The following is a 19914-nucleotide window of genomic DNA, read 5'->3' as shown; positions in this document are numbered from 1 at the left end:
GAATTTAGGCCAGGTCGGGCCAGGTCAGGTCAGGTCAACCAGTAGGGGCTCTGCCGGGTATTTGTAGTGCGTGTCAAGTCAACCGCCTATGACAGCTTCGTAACATGTATGTTACGAAGGCACTAAAACTACTTCGTAAATGTTCAAATGGTTGCAAATTCAAATTCAGCTGCAAAACCTAGCCTAGAAACCTGCAAAACTCGAAAAAGTAAACCAAGGTCATCAAAGGTCAGTGACCTGACCTGGCCGCCAGGTGACCTTGACATCCACCCTTATGCATGGGAGCAACATCAAATCACATGTTTGAACGCTTGAAACCACGAAAAGACTGCAAACTGATGCGAGCTGGCATACGCCGAATCGCAATTCCGGCCAAACATGGTCTCGAAAAGTAGGTCACAGGTCAAAGGTCATTTGGGTCAGGGTCATGAAATTTTCAGGTTAGGTGTAAAATTGATCAACTCGATGTTACTGAAAGTTCGTCGCTATCGATTGCTTTTCACGCGAGTTATTCGCGAAAAACCTTAGGGGGGGGGGGGTGCATCACCCCCCCGTGCCCGCGAGGGTTAACCCTCGCCGGCACAGGCCATTTTGAGTCCTTCGACGGCACAAGGGGGGGTAGAGGTCTGCACCGGCCGGCTGCAGCCGCGGCTGGCTGCAGCCCCACGGCTGTGGGCCGGGGCGGCTGCAAATATCTCCAAGAACACGGCTACGGCTGTGGCCACGGCTGTGAGATTTCAAGCTCAATCTTAAGTACTCAAATATAAAATTTTAAATCCTTAAATCTTACATTCTGATAAGCAGTCTACCCTGTAAAAATCATGCAAAGGATGCCCAGCAGCATTGAAAGTGGTGAAGCCTTTGAAAACCTGTAATGGTTTTACCATTTGCTGTAGGGGAGTTAGCACTCTGGTACAGAATACTAATTATAGGTACCAATTGTTCCTTCATCATCAAGAGCTTGACAGTTTCAGAAAATGCAACATGTTGCATTGTCACATCCCTCTCAAACCAATCTCACCTGGTCATTAGGAGAGCACCTTACAGCTATTGAAGACGAGTGTTCAATAATTCTTTCAGGTAATAGAAAAAGAAATCACGCCTAGGTAAAGGCAGGTAAAGGCTTCATAAAATATTATCTAAAATAACTCTTAGATGTATTTCTGGATTTTCGGCAAGTCCAATTACATAATATAAAACTGGCGCTTTATGTTCTAACTGGTGTGTGAGTGACCGCTAACAGAAAATGCTGATCAACGAAGCCAATGGAATTAGATTATAAGTGAGCATGAACCTTACTTACGGTTAATTCACATGATGGTGAAAACCCTGAACACGTAATTCACATGACGGTGAAAACCATGGATGAAAGAACCTGGATAGGAAACTCCTATTCCTTCAACATTACGGGCAGCGTTCCGGGCGATCGGCCTGCCACCTAGCGTTCGGTAAGTATCGGGACTGGAAACTCCCGCCGTTAAAGGGACCCTCCCACCTTCAAAAAAGTTAATGAATTGGCGTGAAAGTGATGTCGCTCGGTTCAGAAAGAGCAAAAACGAATATCTACCAAATTTCATCGAAAAATATTCACCGGTTTTCAAGATATTAGACTTTTACTTTTGTTTACTTTTTGGGATCTCCGCTGTTCCTAGCGACTTTATTTGAAAGTGCGGCATTTGTTGCGCGCAAAGCAGCATATACCACCGCGTGCTACAAAACGTTTTAGTCAAACATTTAACGGACGTTCGAAAGCCTGATGACGTCATCAGATTCCCGTAATGGTTAAGAGATAGGGACCACGCTGGTCCCACCCTGCAAGTAAAGGGAAGAAATTTCTTGAACACCATAAAGCTGCGGGGGTTGCGACCAGGATAAATGGTGGTTTCTGAGCCTGGCCGCAAACTTGGCTATCTCAACTCAAAACTAATGTTAAGGTGGGAGGGTCCCTTTAAGCATTGCGGCCTATGGGGGACGCGGGGCGGCATGTTTTGAAACGGGTATTAGACCGCAATGCGGATTTATTTTTAGGTTTAGAAGCTATTTACGACAGACAAAATTGATCAGGCTATCGAATGAGACCAAAACTATTATTTTCCGTACCGCACAAAAGTCGTACACAAGGGCCGAATACAGACGACCTTGAAAAAGAGGGCCATTTCTAGTGTTATTCTCTTACGCGGCGCCAGTGAACGCTTACGCGGCGCCAGTGAATGCGCGGCAGACGCGGCTCCCGCTGCCGCCGCGCGTGCCCTCGGGCACTTACCGAAGGGAACGCAATCAGCTGTTAGTTTCCAATCCAGGTTCTCCTTCATCCATGGTGAAAACCCTGAGCCCTGATCGGCGGCCGGCTAGTACTCTTGCCCGCGCTCACATACGTGCTGGTTGCCCCGGCAACGGGCTATTGACCAATGAAAAGCGAGGAAAGTGCAACGTCACTGCGATTTTTCATATACCTGTGCCCCCCTGTAGCGCGCTTCTCATTGGTCAATAGCCCGTTGCCGGGGCAACGTGCACGTATGTGTGCGCGGGCTAGCGCGCTAGCCGGCCGCCGAACAGCGCTCTGAACACAATATTTCTTACGCGAGCTGTTGACTTTACTAATAAAATGACGTCTTCTTCTGAAAATGTAAAAAATTTGATACTTATTCTTTGTTTGAGAGCAAGTTTTTAACTGTTTAGCATTATTATTTATTAATTATATTTTTTTGGCTGTTTATATTGACACAAGACAATTAATTACCACTTCTTTGCTATTGACGTCATTAAAAACTAAAGTAAAATTTTTGATTGAAAGAGGCAATTGTGGCTCGCACGTCCTTGGGGATTTGAGCGAAGATCATTATTTGGAAAAATCAAAATAGATTAATGTTTTTCTTTCTTGGATGCTCACTAGTGTTTTGATGCCTTGCATATCAAATTAGTTTGAGACTTGCTCAGAAGGCTGCTTCAAGCCTGGCATATCACACCCCAGAAAATATGCAAGGTAAGAAAGAAGCAAGAGTTTTGACTAGACAATCACTGTTTGACAGTCCATCAACTTCAGTTTCATTTTCCATACCTAACATTGATAATGAAAAGCATCAGGGTCTGTTGTTCTGTCCCACAACCATGCTTCAGGATTTGGCATTAGATATCTACACTGCTAGTGCTTCTATTCTGGTTCGTTGTTTGTTTTCTGTTGATGTAGGTACCTACCCCCCTTGCAAGGGCTTGTGTAGGCATGCGTTGCGCATCAGGCTTCAGGCCTTTGGCCTAAAGCCAGATACACAACCACTTAACCTATGATGCTTCATGAGCTTGAGAATCTATAGCCCATTGCAATGTGCTTTTGGCTATATGTTTCAACTAAAAACAACTTATTATATACTATTTGGTTGCATTTCATTGAAAGTATCCACGGCCGGCTGACGGCTGGCTGCCCACAGTTTGCCACGGCTGTGGGCGGCTGTGGCTGTGGAGCCACGGCTGCGGGGCGGCTAGGCTGTGGAAAATTGCAGCCGTGCAGAACTCTAAGGGGGGGGGTTGGTACGACCCCCCCCTCGCGTTTGGCCCCTGATCGAGCTAGAGCTTCGCGGAAAAAACGAGCGTGCTGCCCGTCACGAGAGGAAGCCGATGATACCCAATTTTAAGGCCTAGGTCATTGGGTGACCTTCCAGGTCAGGTCAATGACCCGAAAACCGGGAAAATCGGGACCTGTTAGAAAGTCGTAAAGTGTGGCTGCTAGGTGGTTTTCCGGGATGCTGATCACGAATATCGTGTTAGTTTTGATCAGAGATGATGTCTTTCAGCATTAAGACCAGGTCGGGTCAGGTCAGGTCAGGTCAACCGGTAGGGGTTGTGACGGGTATTCGTAATACGTGTCAACCGCCTCTAACAGCTTCGTAACATGTTACGAAGGCACCAAAACTACTTCGTAAATGTTCAAATGGTTGCTAATTTCGAATTCAGCTCCAAAAACTAGTCTAGAAACATGTAACACTCGAAAAAGTGAACCGAGGTCACCCGAGGTCACCAAAGGTCAATGACCTGACCTGACCTTCAGGTGACCTTAACACCCACCCTAATGCATGGGAGCAACATCAAATCACATGTTTGAACGTTTGAAACCACGAAAAGCTTGCAAACGCGCGGCTAATGCGAGCCGACATGCGCCGAACCGCGATTTCGGCCAAACATGGTCACAGAAAAGAGGTCACAGGTCAAAGGTCATTGGGGTCAGGTTCATGAAATTTTCAGGGTAGGTGTAAAATTGATCAGTGCGAGGGTACTGAAAGTTTCGTCGCAATCGGCCGCTTTTTACGCGAGTTATTCGCGAAAAACCTTAGGGGGGGTTGCATCAACCCCCCCCCCCCCTGTGCCGGCGAGGGTTAAGGTCTTGCTTAAAACCTCTCGTTAAGTTTATTTTATGAACGAAGCTGTTTTTTGGAGGTCTTTTGATTCTTTTCAAATAACACTTAAAAACAGTTTTGTTCTTGTAGTTCTTCAAAACCTTGCAAATATACTTTCAAAACACTCGAGCCATCTGCAAGCATCAATAACGTTTGAAAAATAAGTTGAAGTCACAGTGCAACTGATTTCAGCGCGGGACTAGGGCAAATCCGACGCATTATTCTTTAATCTAAAAAGAAATTAGAAGTGGTGTTGCAGACGCTCAAGAGGAAGTTCTCAATTAAAATTTCGATGTTTGGCAAGCTTTTATTTTCAGTATTTAATCCAAATTCTCCGGATTATATTTTGTTGTCAGCTAGCACACTCTTCTTTATCAAATCGTTCCACAATGCCGACATTTCTTTGTTCAAACGACTAGACTGCGCAACGTTTTTTATGCTTATACTGTCAGTTCAAATGTGTACAATATATTCGAAATAGTTTTCTTTTCCTGATATTTCAGGTGGTCAGCGGCCATGCAGCGATCTACCACCACCTTGGTGAGCCATTGCAGCGGACATTGGACCGCGACACTCCATGTCCGCCAGCCCGGCCGTATAGCTCAGTTCGGCCGATGCAGCCCCGCTTCAGGACACGCAGCCGAGCGGTGAGGCCGGACATTTTGGCCGCCGACTCCGAGCGGTGTGCAGCTCCAGGGCCGACAGTGGCCCCTCCCCCGCGCCACAGCCAGCCTATGGACGACTTCCGAACACCCCTGGCAAGGCACGCAATTACCGGCGCTTTTTGCGACACAGCGCCGCTATTGTCCACAAATCAGCGCGCCGCATCGCCGCTGCCAAATTGACGAGCCAGAAAAGTCGGGAGGAGCGCGCGGCAGCGCCGTCATTATTGATAATTATGTGAAGCGTTGCCATGGCGACGAATTTTGCATTGATTTTTCTGTCGAGCTGGATGGGTTCGGTGACCGGGCGGACGATGGTGGAGGGTTGCAGACCTGAGGAAGATGGGGGAGGGGAGAAGGAGAGACAGGGTGTCGGAGACTCGGAGGAAGGGCTGACGTCCAATTTCCTGTCGCCGGTGATAGAAGTTTCCCGGGTGGTTGGCGCACATAGGCAGCGTTGGTATCGAGCTGATGGAGCCAGAGACAGCGAAAAAATTAGCTGCGCATGATTGTAAGACGACTATTGGGTTGTAGCAGCACAACGTTGTTTCCAATGTTGTTGAATGAAGTGGTCATAAAAAAACAATGGGAAATACCGCAACGTTTTCAAAAATGCGCTCGGATCAATTCCTTACGATAGGAACATTGAACTCCACGATTTGTATGCAATGGTACTAGAATATTATCTCATATTGACTTCACGAGCTGTTTCATGAAATTCGTAGTAACACCACGAGCTGATGAAACTCGTAGTGACACCAGTGAGCGGTCCTCTGAGCAGACCGACCTGCCCAGTGCCCAAAACGCACTCATCCATCGTCCTCCTGACACCGCCATCCCATCCGTCATGTCACGTTAGCGCGTCCGGCGTTAAATCCAATCAAAACCTCGGAAGCCGTCCATCGGGTCTCTCGGCCGGACGTGATTTCACTCGGCGGCCGTGTCACAGCTAATGACTCCGGTGATCGACATCGGTTTGATTACATCGTCTGTCACAGACCGACACGGCGGCCCGGTGTAATAGCGGGTGTCTGTGGGAGGGTCGCACGGCCGGCCGGGGGTAGTGTCCATCCGTCTCTGAGGCTGTCCCGGCCGACCGGACTCGACCGCTCTCGGCCGGCTCCGGAAGCCCGTCTCACGCCTCCATTACCCCGACACCGCCTCTGACCGATCGGCGCCGATTGAGACGCAGCACCGGCTATTGCGGCGCGTCAGCACGTCTGACGCGCGCCGCCGCCACCGCCGGTGCGCCGTAATGAGTGGCGGTTAATTAGTGGTATAGAGGTGCCGCCGGCAAACCCGCGGGGCGGCTCCCGTGCAGATGCGCGCATAGGGGCTCCATCTCGTCACTGCCGCTGGCTCTGCTGCCGTTTTGGAGCTATCTGCTGCTGCTACCGGCGTTACTTCTTCTGGGCTGGACTACTGCACGCGATGTATTCTATGAATGGCTTGGAGGTCATTCTTAGAATTCAGACTGGTAGTGCCAAGCGGCTTCGAGCTCATACCATAGAAGTAGTAAACATGAAGTCATATATGGGATGGCTCTTATCTGCCGCCAACGATGAAAGTTGTTCAATCACTTCAACACAAATAGATGCCTTCATCTTTCAGCTGTCACTGCTATCACATCTGCCGAGGAAGCGACGAAAAAGTAGCGACTAAAGTTTGCTTCGGCCGGTTCAGGTATCGACCAGATAACCTTCGCCCCAGTGGGGGGGGGGGGGGGCATATGTTACCACCCTGTCGCGTTTTTTGCGTGTGAATAAAAAACCGCGGCGCTTAGCGCCGCGCCGCTTCGGGTAGCTTTTAATACATCAATTTTGGACAATGTGTGAAATTTTTGACCCCAGGTCATGTCAGGTCAGGTCACCAGGTCAAGTTAACTGATCAAGCCTAAAAAATGTTTGCAATCATGTCCAGCCTGCAGTGTTTGTCAGAAAGGTTTTAAACTTGGTGGATTGCATGCTGGTATGGGCGCCTACAATTTGTATATCTCGGATTTTTTATATCCGTGACCTAAGGTCAGGTCAGTGGCGTGACCTTTCCATTACAAGTCAAAGGAGAAAAATGAAAATGCCTCTAGATCCGTGTATACGCATAGGAACAGTCCAAATATTTCAGAATCACAATGATTTGGGACACTCGTGATGACCAAGGTGTCATTTTTGCTGATAGCCTCTAAAAAGGTCATCCGAGGTCATTTGAGGCTACAAACAGTTTTTTGCCAATAACTCGCGATTGGAAAAAGATAGAACGCTGGGGTTGGTCTCATTGTGTTTGTCTTGTTGAGACGCATCGACTGATATGCAACATGACCTTTTCCGGTCAGGTCTTGACCTTGACCTGAGGTCAAATTTTCAAGTTGACCTTTCAAGGTCAAATTATAGTTCATTCGACGCGTCTCGGCGAGGGGAACACGATTCTGGCAATAGAAATGTCGTGGCTTTTTGTAGTCGAAAGTTATTGTCGAAGAACACTTTTCGTAAAAACAGCTATTTTTGGAGTTTTTGCCCTCTGGAGACTAAACCGTTGACCTGAGGTCAATTTTGACAATGACCTTATCAAAAGAAGAGTTCAAAAGCTATCGATTGCTTTTCATGCGTTTTTCTAGCTGCCATTGTTCCTGAGATAGCGGCATGTTTTCTGAAAAATATAATGACAATTGGCAAATTTTGACCTTTGATGACCGCTGGTGACCCCAATATTGCTCTAAGGTGAAAAATGACTGAAATACTTTCAAACGTACGCATTGAGAGCTATCAACTGCTTTTTACTGCGTCTTTCTAGCCCTCTTAGTTTTTGAGTTAGAGGTGGGTGGTAACATATGCCCCCCCCCCCCCACTAGGGTGAAGCTGGCTGAGACCGCCACTGGGGCGCGGGATAAGTGATAGCTGCATCATAATCAGAGCATGCACCTGTCTTACCAGTTTCTTTCTTATTCAACCAGAAATTATAGACCAAAATCTGAATGCTGCATGACGTGGGTTTATACAAATTACACACAAACAGAAAACCGGAATGCCTTCGCACAAGGTCGAGCATTCCTTTTCTCCTGACTATCCAGTCGCCTGGGTCACACCAAAGGTGTCTGCATGAACAATGCTCATACATACCTGCTTCCATCGAGACCCGCGGCTGCACTCGTCCCGGCGAATCGACTGATCAGCACGTGCCACGTGCCGCCGCCAAACTACCAGACCTCCGTGTTTGGTGCTGTACCGAGAGCAAACCTGTCTCACGCCGGCGGCAGGACCGGTTCTCTGAGACACCCCCTGAGGGGAGGGCCGGGGAGGGCCAGGGCAGGGCCAGAACCCACTCCTGGCCCAGCGCGGTCGAGACCAGCGACTAACAGCTGTCTGTCATGCAAATCGGGCGTAGCCAGTCGACTGGTGGGAGACAGTGGGCTCATCCCGAGTCGCGATGGAGTGAGAGCGCAGAGATAGTCTGTAGTGGGATCATCTGGTGCCCGCAGGAGGGCGCGGTGACGGTGCGGTGGTGGGTTTACCGACTCACTCTCGGGTCCGTGGAGGGCGGAAGTTTGTCCCAGGTGCTGAGTCAGGTATGCAACTGCATATGAGCACTGTGATAACAGGAATGAAGAAGATCGTCAATGAAGTTAGGACAGCTGCATGGAACATTTGCCTGCATGGTCATACACGGCGGATCTTCTTTGATGTTGGTACGTGATAGTGAGTCTGCTTCTCCGGGGTAATTGACAATTGTACCTGATGAGATAATTATTTGACTTCTGAGTTAGACTGTTTGACGATTTTGCTATGCATAGAAGGACTTGCTGTTATATGCTGTAGTTATGTGATAGGATTGTTTATTGTTTTGTATTTGTCTTACATTGCTAACGTTGTCATTTATTAGAGAGATTAGATATAAATGTAGCTTATGTAATCTATGTTGTTGGTTTATCGTTTATTTTTCAATTATTTTCTAAATGATTTCAAAAGGATGAAAATATTTGAATTTGTTTGCATTATGCTTCTTATCATAAATTTCTCAAGTGGTACTTTAAGTGATAATAATATAAGAATAACCAGTAACCTCATAATATAAATCAGAAATAGGAGCCAAAAAGTTATATTTAAAGTTATCGAATATTTCGCTCCTGGAGCTTCGTCAGCGATAATTACGATAATAAGTAATTATCAGCGATAATAAGTAATTATCGCTGACAAAGCTCCAGGAGCGAAATATTCGATAGCTTTAAATATAACTTTTTCGCTCCTATTTCTGATTTATATTATGAGGTTACTGGTTATTCTTATATTATTGTTATTCATCATGAGCCTCAAGCAGAGTTTCAGCTTTTTAAGAGGTACTTTAAGTGCTTTAAAAAAAAACAATGAGAACGTAAAAAAATAAAGATGAAACTAGAGAGTGAATGCTCCTCTCAGGCAGTTTACCAGAAAGGTTCTCTGCCGAGGACAGGATCATTAACGGATCCAGAAAGTGACTTGAGACGCTGCGAGGTGGTGGTGCTATAGTTCTCAGCACTTGCGGATCAAGTAGGGGGGGGGGGGATTCGGGGCAACTACCCGCGTGCGCCGCCCGAAATTAAATAATATTTGCAGTTTTTCGTGAGGCAAAGAAAGCCAACAACCATTGTAAGAAAAAATGCTTTCAACTGCTCAGCAGTGCGTAAGGAATCGGAATCCGAGAAGTTTATGGAGTTTTGTAGAATTTTTGAGAATAATTATCCCCCCAGCGTTCAAGACCGCCTTTCTGGATCCACCAGTTATTAGAAAAAAAAACTCTTTAATTAAAAAAAGGCAGATTTGGCTTCCTTATCGCTTTTTTACCAACTTTGTTGTGGCCGTTTATAACAACCTTCGCCGTTTTTTAGATATTCGCGAAAAACCACAAGGGGGGTGTTCAAACACCCCAGCAGGGCCCGGGTTAACCAAATTCATCGACGAATTCTTGAATGTGAACGTAGGTACATATGACCCCATGTGCTTACAAATGAAAACTCACTCGATGGAGTTAAGTGCTTGTGCGAGGAACATTGTAATAGTTATTTGAAAATATATAAGCATGACCTTTCCTCGATATTGAATAAAAAAGTGCCGAAAAATGTACTTTATTTATAGAAAATATGTGATATTTCGGCCACTGGCCTTTGTCGAACATATATAATCAAGATAAACAATAGTTTCGTTTCGCCGCATCGCGTTCCAACTGCCTCTACAAAATTACGTACATCAGTTCGTGACAAAATCGATATCGTACCACTGTAACAAAGTACTATAATTCCGTTGAAAGGTGAAAACTCTATCTATGAGTACACAGGTTTAGATACACCTACCGGCCAATAACAATACCTATAATCAGGTTTAGATACCTTCATAAAGCTAGACAAACATGACAAAGGCTTTAGACCGAAAGAAAGTAAGGACAGTTTAAGACGAAATTATCCTAACATCTGTGAAGACCGCGTGCGGAAGGTGAGTCTATACAAATCAAATGAAAACAAGCACATCAATAAACAATCCAAATCACTCACATATATCTCAAGGCAGTACGCACAACACATATACACACATGTACATACATATAATTTCACAGGATAGGCCATGACGAGTCGTTACTGTTTAGATGTGGGCGGTGGTTCCTGATCATCAAAGACTCGGCTATTTTTCGATCCGGGTGGTCCTTAGACCTGTACATGACTTTCACAGTGAGAGGTACTTTGCCATCTACTGAAATATTGGAGTGGGAGGCCTGGAAATGTTCTCCCATGGGAGTATCTGGAGTTCTATTTTTGAGGTCACGTACATGCTCGTTGAAGCGCAGTCGCAGGGGGCGCTTCGTTTCACCTATGTACACACAGTCATGTCCATCCTGGCGACAAAGTTCACATCTAATCTCATATACAACATTTTTCTGTGTACAATCCCCCACGAACCCAGTTGAACATGTGTGGCATCTCCTACCTCCCGGACAGGCTGGCTTCGACATAGCGGATCGTACTAATTTGTTTTTTATTTTCTCCTTGTTTTGCCACGCCACCCGTATGTCTAAGCCTGATCTTTTCACCTTACTTTTTATCTTGCACAGCAGCTCCTCGTCTATGTATGGTAGACAAAGGAACCCGTCAAACTGCGCTCGGCGCTGATGCCCATCAGCCGAAGGTCTTCTCTGTGCTCTCGCCTCTCGCAGAAGCCTTCGGAGAATGTGATTAGGGTACCCATTTTTTGACAGAAGTGTCCATACTTTTCGTATACTTTCCTCTGTTTTTTCGGCGGTAGATGAGTTCCGAATCGCCCGTTGAAATTGACTCCTAGCCATGTTATATTTTGTCACGGTGGGATGCGCTGATTGATAGTGAAGGATGATGCCGGCATTAGTTGGCTTAATATACAGTTCCGTTTCTATCTTTGTGCCCCCATTTCTTGTCACGACAGTCACTAGAGTATCTAGAAAGGGTACCCCTGCTCCCCCAGCTGAGTGCTCAATGGTGAATTTGACTGTGTCATGTAGAGCGTTCATCCGATCCAAAAACTCCAGCAGAGCCTGCTCGCCGTGCGTCCAAAGACCAGCATAATCATCAATGTATCTCACCAAGAACTTAGGCTTTAACGGCATGCTCTCTAGGGCTTGACGTTCAAATCTGTCCAGAAACAGTATGGCCAGTGTAGGCGCGCACGGGTTCCCCATAGCTATGCCCAGTTTCTGGCGGTAGTATTTGCCATTGAAGTTGAAGACGTTGGCATTCAGGCACTGCTCTAGGAGTGTTCGAATATCATCAGCCGTCAGGCCAAATGTGTCTATTTCCTGTATATGCATTTCTAACTTCTCTATGGCTGCGTCTACTGCCTCATCAATAGGTATACTACCATACAAGTTTACGACGTCAATGCTAAAAAATATTGCTCCATCTGGAATGCCATTGGTTGATGAGTGTGAGTGAATTCTGTTTAAGAAGTCCGACGTATTCCAAATGTGAGTTGGTACGAATTTCAGTAGTTGTTTTAAGACGCGTTCCAGGAGATGTGAAGTCTTTTCGGTAGGACCATCGCAGCCGGAGACGACCGGCCTGAGTGGGATAGACGGCTTATGGTCCTTAGGTAGTCCGTAAAACACCGGAGTACGGCTGTGGTTGGGAGTTAGCTCCCTGATTGCCGTATCTGGCAGTTTGTCGGCTGAAACTGACTTAAACACGCGCTTGGTCTGAGCTTCAACTTTTGGGACGGGATTTTTATCCAACGCATCATAGTTGGTGGGGTCTCCGATAATGCTTTGAGCCTTTTCAACGTATGTTTTTTTGTCCATAATCACAAGTCCTTTGCATTTGTCACTCTGCTTGATAATTATGTCATCATTGTTACGTAACTCTTTGAGGAACTGACGATCATCAATGGAAACATTGTTTTTTTCACACCTATGGTTTTTGTACGTCTTAACTATATCCTCTTTCAGTCTTTTCATTTTCCGTTCTACGTCGCCGTTAGTCGGTGGGGGAAACCGTTTATCAGAGTCAGGAAACCTAAACGATAAACCCGCCTTTGTGGAGGTCCGTGGAGCCCCCTCTGAAGTCGCCCCTGTGTCGATGTCAGCCAGCCCTGCTGACGCCGGGGTCAGCGTCCGTTGTACCGGTGTTCTGGAACGGGAGAAGACCAACCTTCCTGATGTCTCGCTGCTCTCAGCAGCTCCAGACGCTGGTGCTGGTGTCGCTTGCGGAGTCACAGCCGGTGGCTCGGTAACAGCGCTCGGCGGAGTCACAGCCAGTGGCTCTCGTAGTAGCCACTGGCTACGTCATCGAGACTACGATGACGACCACTGCACCTGATGAAGAGGGTGCCAGAGGCGCCAGATCACCGGACTCCGCGCACACCATACCGCCAAGCGCTGTCACCGAGCCACCGGCCGTGACTCCGCCGAGCGCTATCAACGAGCCACTGGCTGTGACTCCGCCGAGCGCTGTTACCGAGCCACCGGCTGTGACTCCGCAAGCGACACCAGCACCAGCGTCTGGAGCTGCTGAGAGCAGCGAGACATCAGGAAGGTTGGTCTTCTCCCGTTCCAGAACACCGGTACAACGGACGCTGACCCCGGCGTCAGCAGGGCTGGCTGACATCGACACAGGGGCGACTTCAGAGGGGGCTCCACGGACCTCCACAAAGGCGGGTTTATCGTTTAGGTTTCCTGACTCTGATAAACGGTTTCCCCCACCGACTAACGGCGACGTAGAACGGAAAATGAAAAGACTGAAAGAGGATATAGTTAAGACGTACAAAAACCATAGGTGTGAAAAAAACAATGTTTCCATTGATGATCGTCAGTTCCTCAAAGAGTTACGTAACAATGATGACATAATTATCAAGCAGAGTGACAAATGCAAAGGACTTGTGATTATGGACAAAAAAACATACGTTGAAAAGGCTCAAAGCATTATCGGAGACCCCACCAACTATGATGCGTTGGATAAAAATCCCGTCCCAAAAGTTGAAGCTCAGACCAAGCGCGTGTTTAAGTCAGTTTCAGCCGACAAACTGCCAGATACGGCAATCAGGGAGCTAACTCCCAACCACAGCCGTACTCCGGTGTTTTACGGACTACCTAAGGACCATAAGCCGTCTATCCCACTCAGGCCGGTCGTCTCCGGCTGCGATGGTCCTACCGAAAAGACTTCACATCTCCTGGAACGCGTCTTAAAACAACTACTGAAATTCGTACCAACTCACATTTGGAATACGTCGGACTTCTTAAACAGAATTCACTCACACTCATCAACCAATGGCATTCCAGATGGAGCAATATTTTTTAGCATTGACGTCGTAAACTTGTATGGTAGTATACCTATTGATGAGGCAGTAGACGCAGCCATAGAGAAGTTAGAAATGCATATACAGGAAATAGACACATTTGGCCTGACGGCTGATGATATTCGAACACTCCTAGAGCAGTGCCTGAATGCCAACGTCTTCAACTTCAATGGCAAATACTACCGCCAGAAACTGGGCATAGCTATGGGGAACCCGTGCGCGCCTACACTGGCCATACTGTTTCTGGACAGATTTGAACGTCAAGCCCTAGAGAGCATGCCGTTAAAGCCTAAGTTCTTGGTGAGATACATTGATGATTATGCTGGTCTTTGGACGCACGGCGAGCAGGCTCTGCTGGAGTTTTTGGATCGGATGAACGCTCTACATGACACAGTCAAATTCACCATTGAGCACTCAGCTGGGGGAGCAGGGGTACCCTTTCTAGATACTCTAGTGACTGTCGTGACAAGAAATGGGGGCACAAAGATAGAAACGGAACTGTATATTAAGCCAACTAATGCCGGCATCATCCTTCACTATCAATCAGCGCATCCCACCGTGACAAAATATAACATGGCTAGGAGTCAATTTCAACGGGCGATTCGGAACTCATCTACCGCCGAAAAAACAGAGGAAAGTATACGAAAAGTATGGACACTTCTGTCAAAAAATGGGTACCCTAATCACATTCTCCGAAGGCTTCTGCGAGAGGCGAGAGCACAGAGAAGACCTTCGGCTGATGGGCATCAGCGCCGAGCGCAGTTTGACGGGTTCCTTTGTCTACCATACATAGACGAGGAGCTGCTGTGCAAGATAAAAAGTAAGGTGAAAAGATCAGGCTTAGACATACGGGTGGCGTGGCAAAACAAGGAGAAAATAAAAAACAAATTAGTACGATCCGCTATGTCGAAGCCAGCCTGTCCGGGAGGTAGGAGATGCCACACATGTTCAACTGGGTTCGTGGGGGATTGTACACAGAAAAATGTTGTATATGAGATTAGATGTGAACTTTGTCGCCAGGATGGACATGACTGTGTGTACATAGGTGAAACGAAGCGCCCCCTGCGACTGCGCTTCAACGAGCATGTACGTGACCTCAAAAATAGAACTCCAGATACTCCCATGGGAGAACATTTCCAGGCCTCCCACTCCAATATTTCAGTAGATGGCAAAGTACCTCTCACTGTGAAAGTCATGTACAGGTCTAAGGACCACCCGGATCGAAAAATAGCCGAGTCTTTGATGATCAGGAACCACCGCCCACATCTAAACAGTAACGACTCGTCATGGCCTATCCTGTGAAATTATATGTATGTACATGTGTGTATATGTGTTGTGCGTACTGCCTTGAGATATATGTGAGTGATTTGGATTGTTTATTGATGTGCTTGTTTTCATTTGATTTGTATAGACTCACCTTCCGCACGCGGTCTTCACAGATGTTAGGATAATTTCGTCTTAAACTGTCCTTACTTTCTTTCGGTCTAAAGCCTTTGTCATGTTTGTCTAGCTTTATGAAGGTATCTAAACCTGATTATAGGTATTGTTATTGGCCGGTAGGTGTATCTAAACCTGTGTACTCATAGATAGAGTTTTCACCTTTCAACGGAATTATAGTACTTTGTTACAGTGGTACGATATCGATTTTGTCACGAACTGATGTACGTAATTTTGTAGAGGCAGTTGGAACGCGATGCGGCGAAACGAAACTATTGTTTATCTTGATTATATATGTTCGACAAAGGCCAGTGGCCGAAATATCACATATTTTCTATAAATAAAGTACATTTTTCGGCACTTTTTTATTCAATATCGAGGAAAGGTCATGCTTATATATTTTCAAATAACTGAAAACTCACTCTTTAAACAACCCAGATCCACTTTTCATAATCAAACTATTGCGCAATGCAGTGTGCGTATTGTACATGTACGTACATTGTACATTGTACATGCCTGTTTGACATCAATGATATTTTTGCCTCCTCATCAATCAATCAGTATCGTAGGGAAGGGATTGTTCCTTATCGATCGTATGCGTTTTTATTGCTAACTTTGTTCTCAAGATAAAGGGGTTTGCAGAAAGGAAGAAAACATAAAGTGATTAACCCGTGCCCTGGTGGGGGGGCTATTTTTTGCCCCCCCCCCTCCAGACTTTTCGATATATCTCCAGAACCGCTGCGCCGATCGTCACCAAACTTTCAGTACCCTCCCGGACATCAATTTTACACATTGTGACCAAAAAAATTTCTAAAGGCTATGATAGGTTGGCCGGAAATGACGTCAGAGTGACGTCATGTTCTGCCGTTTTCGACCCAAAATAGTTTCGCGGGAAGAGCTGTCAGGCCTATAGCTTTGCAAATACAGAAAAACGATAAAGACATAAAAGCTGTAGAATTGACAGGGCTACAAAACTGCAATCTCGGATTTTTAAAATTTTTGGATTTTGACCCCGAAAAATCAAAAATAGATTTTTTGAATATAATAGCCGAAAAATCCAAAAAGTTTTTTGAATTTCGCAAAAACCGGAATATATGTGATATTCCTTACCGCCTTCTATCCATATACCAAATTTGAGATTGATAACTCTTTTTTGGCGACGTTATAGCGAAAAAACGGTTCAAAATTGATGACGTCAAATTTTCAAACTCAATTTTTAGCAATTCTAGACCCCGTAGCGCAAAACAAAGACCACCATTAGACTCCCCGTGACGAGCTGCATCGAATCAATACCCATTTTACGCAAAACTATCAATTTCAAAATTTGACCTTTTTTGACCTGACCTTGACCTGACCTTCCCCAGAAAGTGACCTAAGCCGTACCTGATAGTCTTATAACCAACACCATTGAGTTGGAAATGAAAAATTTGCCATAAAACATGCATCGCACAACCTTAGTACCTAAAGTTAGGTTCATGTGACCTGACCTGTGACCCTTGGTGACCTGACCTGTGACCTGACCTGGTAATGTCAGTGACCTCTTATAGCAATATATGTACTAGGCAACTGACGCCCTATCGCCGATTCTCGACAAAATGCGTTTTCTTCGGTGTTATAGCGCATTCCCTAGATGACCCGTGAACGGTGAAACATTTCATCTTTGACCTGACCTGTGACGTCATCGGTGACCCCGAGGTCAATGAAATTTGGTTTACTTCGACAAATGTGACAGGCCTTTCGAACGCCGTTTGCATTTCGCGGATCCGTCTAGTAGTTTCGGAGATACGAGGGGGGCAAAAAATAGCCCCCCCCCCCCCCCACCAGGTCTCGTTATAAACAGACCCCACCAGGGCGCGGGTTAAAGTCTGGATAAAAAAGTCCAGATAAAAAACGAAAAAATAAAGCAGCTCAAACAATATAAGCCAGTTCCAATCGGTTGACCTTCATTCAAAATAGATCCTGACGCGAAAAGTTTTCACAAGACTTCAAACAATTAATCAGATGACCGTTCAGTTTCGAAGGCAAGAGAGAATGGCCACGGAGGCTGTCTCTCTTGTCCTGGTTCTTCAGTCCTTGCAATAATCCTGCGGATTGATAAAGATCGATGTACACCTGTATTGGTGTCTCTTCATTACACATTAGTATGATATGATGTGCTATTTTGCGTTGAGCACGGGGCGTTTGGCACACCAGTTTGGCTCTAGAAGCTAGATCTCTTTCCGTCTGGTTTTTGCTTCGCCATGTAGTTCGCAAAGAAAGCTCACCAGCTCATCCATTTTGGACGACTTTCCAACAGGGTTTGGTGTTTGTATATTTGTTCATGAACAGTTCATGAACAATTTTTGTTTGTTTGTTTGATAGTTTACGAATTTTGGCATTCAAGGTCACATGTTCACCAACGACTCTCTGTTCACGAACAGTTCGTGAACGTTCATGAACGTTCATGAACAAGTCAGCATTTCTGATATCTTTCGAGCAATTGTTATCATACGATGCAGACATGACTGCAGGCTTGTTTTACATGTGAAAAATGCACCAGTCATATCTCAAGCACATGGAATCGTGATTCATAATTATTCTTGCAACGCTGAGGCTCAAATTGTGCATTTAAGACCTTGCATGACGTCATATAAGACGCCACTAAGGTTGTTTTGTGCAGTAGGAGCTTTTCGCTAATAACTTCCGATCAAATTGAGCTAGCGAGTCGGTTGAGTCATCAATTGACTCAGAAAGAACTGCCATATCGAATGATATGCAGCATGACATCCTCCAGCAGCTTTGTGATCCGAGTGGCTTTGATCTGACCTTGACCTGAGGTCAACATCCTAAAAAGACCTAATTAAAACAAAAAGTATACCATTCGACGCGCCTGGCCACGACGAGCACGATGGTGCCACAATCGCAGCTCTGCCACCATTTGTGGCAGTTATTTACCAAAAACCAAACCCCTACTTTGTGACACTTGACCTGACCTCAGGGGTCACCGGTTGGTGTAAGACCTTGAAATGGGATACCAATCGCTATGGTTCGTAAAGACGCACACGCTGACTTTTTCCGCAAGGTTCTATCACAATTAGGAGCGAAATAGCTAAGGAGGGGGTCTTATCTACCCTCTTTACCGTGTTCGCGAACAGTTCATGAACGTTCGCGAACTGTTCGTTGTTTGTTTACCAAAATTTGAGCGATGACTTCACTTGTTCGCGAACACATTTGTTCGTGAACAGTTTGTTTATGTTTGTTTATTTGAAAAATTAAACAAACACCAAACCCTGCTTTCCAACCGTGCTGCTCTTTTAATATGCCATACTTATGCACTGTAAGATCTTTTCTGTCTCCATCTTTCTCTCTCTCTCTCTCTCTCTCTCTCTCTCTCTCTCTCTCTCTCTCTCTCTCTCTCTCTCTCTCTCTCTCTCTCTTTCTTTCTACCTTTCTTGTCTTTGTTCTTTCCGTTTCTATCCCATCGTTTCTCTTCTTTCCTCCTCTCACTCTTTATTCTTCTGTTCTGTCTTTTTCTCTTTTCATTGCTTTCTTTCTGCCTATGCTTTTCTGTCTTTTCCATACTTGTCGGCCTTTCTCTCTCTTCTAGTGCCTAGCTGCCTATCGGCCTCCTTCGGTTTGTTTTCTGGCTATCCTAATCAGGGCCCGCTTGTGTCCTATGCCTTGCCATGCACGGTATGCCCCCCCCCCCCTTCGACTATGGTCCGACTGAAAGCCCGACTGCCTCTCTCTCTCTCTCTCTCTCTCTCTCTCTCTCTCTCTCTCTCTCTCTCCCTCTCTCTGTCTCGACAAACCGTTCCGCATTTTGTCTGTGTCAGATTGGAGCACTCCGGCACCGTCTTCACGCAGTTTGTACTGGGCCGCAAGTGTCTCCAGCTTGTTGCCAACACTACCAAATTCACTCAGGATTTGATCACCTGAAACTGCCTCGTCCCTGCCCCGAGTGACGTTATTTTCAAACATGTGACCACGGCAGGTCATAATATGTTCTGTAAGCTGTATACCACCGGCTCTGTCTATTCCGGCTCGGTGTCGGCTCGCTGACGTCACCGGGCGGATGAGTGACGTCACCGGGCGAATTACGCGTGCCGCCCGGCTAATTGGCACGGGCTGCCGGCGTCGCGTCATCCAGCTGGCACGGCGCCGAGCTGCCATTTTGTCCGCTCTGGCCTGGGAACAGCCGTCATTGATTTCGCACTGGGCACGACGGCCCGTCCTGTGCTGCCGCCGCCGCCGCCACCGACCGACGCGACGCTGCGGCCCTGCCGTCGGCGGCGACGGTGACGACGGGGCGGCGGCGGGCCGGAGTGGCGACTGACGGGGGAGACCGTAGCGGGCCGGCCTATATGGTGGCGGGCCGACCTAGGGTGGTGGGCTGGTGGACCGCACGGATCGGGGGTGGGATGATTGAGAACTGCCCAGTGTCATTCTCCGGTCGGATTTTATCCAGCAACTTGCTTCACGTAGGTATTTGGGCCGAAGCAGATACACGCAAACGCTATGCCCAGAGATATTTTAGTTGCGACTGCATTAGACAAATAATAACTGTGATTGGTGCTGACAAAATATCGACCAGCGCGACATGCGACGGGCGTCTTGGCCTAGGTTATTATTGATATTTTTGTCAACTTGCAATTGGTCAGTTTGCACTAA

At 46.5% G+C, this 19914-nt stretch overlaps 1 protein-coding gene and 1 long non-coding RNA gene across 2 annotated transcripts in view; one reads left to right on the top strand and one right to left on the bottom strand.

Moving 5' to 3' along the window:
* The window catches only part of LOC122368780 (la-related protein 7-like), an 86767-nt gene that overhangs the window by 30641 nt on the left and 36212 nt on the right, over positions 1-19914 (bottom strand). The window lies entirely within an intron of this gene.
* On the top strand, positions 2940-5643 carry LOC122368781. Its single transcript, XR_006254297.1, has 2 exons — positions 2940-2983; positions 4892-5643. It is a non-coding gene; the product is annotated as an uncharacterized LOC122368781 (long non-coding RNA).

The sequence above is a fragment of the Amphibalanus amphitrite genome, unplaced genomic scaffold (genome assembly GCF_019059575.1).
Source record: "Amphibalanus amphitrite isolate SeventyFive unplaced genomic scaffold, NRLGWU_Aamphi_draft 000975F_arrow, whole genome shotgun sequence".
Taxonomy (NCBI): domain Eukaryota; kingdom Metazoa; phylum Arthropoda; class Thecostraca; order Balanomorpha; family Balanidae; genus Amphibalanus; species Amphibalanus amphitrite.
The sequence above is the reverse complement of the archived record's forward strand: the minus strand, read 5'-3'. Positions and strand labels throughout refer to the sequence as shown.